The sequence below is a fragment of the Ceratina calcarata genome, unplaced genomic scaffold (assembly GCF_001652005.2).
Source record: "Ceratina calcarata isolate Rehan_Ccalc_2016 unplaced genomic scaffold, ASM165200v1 scaffold1380, whole genome shotgun sequence".
Taxonomy (NCBI): Eukaryota; Metazoa; Arthropoda; class Insecta; order Hymenoptera; family Apidae; genus Ceratina; species Ceratina calcarata.
In genome coordinates, this window is record NW_017134907.1 from 9377 (window position 1) to 12147 (window position 2771).

The window sequence follows — 2771 nt, forward strand, 5'->3', positions numbered from 1 at the left end:
GAGTCCGAGTCTTCCTCGCGCCCCTTTGGTCGGTAGAATATCGAAGGGACCGACAACATGGAAACTAAACAAAATATTTTAATTCATCATCGAAGAATTTAGTCGTAGATCAATTATAGTACTAAATAATTACCTATGATTAATATATCTGCGGTGCAACCGAGCTGTGAAGCGACGATAAGCATTTGGCATTGCGGTGGATCTAGCGGGAACTCAGCCATTTGTCGTCCAAGCGTTGTCAATCGTCCTGTGTGATAGAAAGTTCCCAGAATCCATAACTGATACAGGGAATTCAATATATTATCCTGAGGTGGTGGATCCATGGAGTGGAATTCCAGTAAATCTTGAACTCCGAGTGATTTCAATAGTAATACAGTATTCGCAAGACTGGTACGCTGTATCTCAGGAACTCCGGTCAACAATAACTCGTCTAAGTACTGTCTTCGCGTGTACAGTCTGTAACAGGTACCAGGGCCCGTACGTCCAGCTCTTCCCGACCTCTGGTCAGCGTTAGCCCTCGAGACGGGATACACTTGCAAGGCGTCCATACCGATCCGAGGGTTGTAAACCTTCAGCTTGCAGTAACCGGAATCCACGACGAACACGATTCCATCTATGGTCAACGAGGTTTCAGCGATGTTCGTGGCCACGACGCATTTCCTTAAACCTCCCTCCGAACGTTGGAAGATCTTCGCCTGGAGGTCCGACGGCAATTGCGAGTAAATCGGTAAAATCGACAGCGGGGGAGCGGACTGACGTTCTTCCAGGACGTCGTACGTGACTTCGATATCCTCCTGACCGGGCATGACAATTAGCACGTCGCCTGACCGCGGCTGCAAGTGAGTCTGCATCACTTGCTTCACTGCTGCGTCGACGTAATCCTCCACCGGGTTTTTTGCGTGAAATACTTCTACCGGAAAGGTACGGCCAGGTATTTGGAAAGTGGCTGCGTTCCCGAAGAAGGTCGAGAATCTGCTGGTGTCCATTGTTGCCGACGTTACGATCAATTTCAGATCGTGCCTCCGAGCGACGACTTCTCTCAGTAGACCAAATAAGACGTCGGTAGACAGGGATCTCTCGTGAGCCTCGTCCATGATGACTACGCTGTATCGATCCAGATCTCCCTCTCTCAAACTCTCTCTAAATAAGATACCGTCGGTCATGTATTTAATATATCGATAGTATCGAACCGAATGGCATATCCTACTTTGTCTCCTAAAGTAGTTGCCATTTCGTCGGAAACTCTCTTAGCCACGGACATCGCGGCGACTCTCCTCGGCTGTGTGCATCCGATTATACCGTAGCGACTGTAGCCGTCCTCGTGAAGGTACTGTGTTAATTGCGTGGCTTTTCCGCTACCGGTTTCTCCTACTATAACTACCACGCTATTCTCTCTAATTACATTTAATAATTCCTGTCGCACTGCGAATACAGGAAGACTTCTCCTCTGATGCTGGATCGATCTGTATTTTGCCTCGCCGGTGACTTCGTCCCGAATATGACGCGCGTACTTCTGTCCAGCTTTGTAGTCGGTTTCCTGTCCGGGAGCTTCTTTGTCAACCTTGCGTCTGTCGTGCACTCCCATGAAGTTACCGATGTGCGTTCCGGCCAGTTCCCAATGCTTCTTTTGAGCTCGCTTTCTTTCTTTCTGCTCGCGATACGCCCGTACCAATGCGGATCTCTTCCTCGCTACAAGAGCCATATCCGAAGTAGGATCACGTACTGGGACGACTGGTTCCGGTTGTTTCGTAAACACGATGCGGCCATCCAAGAACGGTGGGACGACGTTGTGCACCAAGAGATGCACCCTGGTCTCCCCTTCGTCGTCAGGATCGTCGTCGTGATCCAAAAAACTGACGACGCCGGACGTTAACATCCGATTGCGTTCCCACAATTCATTGTCTTTGTTGATTTGTCGCTGTTGTGCGGAGAAACGCTTCTGCCTCTTCGTCTCTAACTCCATTTCCTGTTTGCGTGTATATCCCTCGGATACATCGGCGAACGCATGGTTTTCTCCATCGTCCAGGGCGTACCATTCCCGATCCAGTCTCTGCTGCTCTTCTTCCCACAATTTCTTCTCCTCCCCGTCGATGCTGGGAGTTGCTCCGCTGGCTTTCCTCTCTTTGTTCCAGGAATTATATTTATACGAAGGCGTGAATTCGCTTCTGATATTTTCACGACCATCTCTGCTCTTATAAATATTGGGCGTCGGGTGATCCCAGCTTGACTCCCGAGTTTCGTCATCCTCGTTATTGTCCCAATTACTTTTAAACGTAGAATCCTTCGTGTCGAACATTGGAGTCTGTGGTTCGTCTTTGAATCTTGGCGTCTGTTTGCTGCTATCCCTGACGCTGTCCCTGCCGCGGATTTCTGTTGTCCCTATCTGGTTTGTTACCTCTGTCTCTGTCCCTGTGATCGTATGGATGATTTCTCTCCTATGCACTTAATCTCTGGTGCTTTAATCGGGACTTCAATCGTCGCTGAGTTTCCATGTTCACTCCTCCTGTATGAGTTGGAGTTTCCTCGCCGTACGATCTATATTTTCTCTCTTTCACCTCGGATTTCGCGTCGGATCTCGACGAGCCACCGTCCTGCTGATTTTCCTGCCTCTTCCGCATCGCAAACTTGTCAAGACCCAGAATAGACACTTGTCGCTTCTTAAACGTATGATCGGATGGCTTCTTACGAAGAATTAAACCAGACGACTGGCTTTTGTCAGTCCCTTCTAACCTATAGAGACTGGAATCGTTCGGATCACGATCTCATAGACA

The 2771-nt window shown here is 48.9% G+C and overlaps 1 pseudogene; it reads right to left on the reverse strand.

Annotated features, from left to right (window-relative positions):
- Positions 1-2: 2 nt before the first annotated feature.
- LOC108629776 (pre-mRNA-splicing factor ATP-dependent RNA helicase PRP16 pseudogene) lies at positions 3-2759 on the reverse strand (annotated as a pseudogene).
- Positions 2760-2771: the final 12 nt, after the last annotated feature.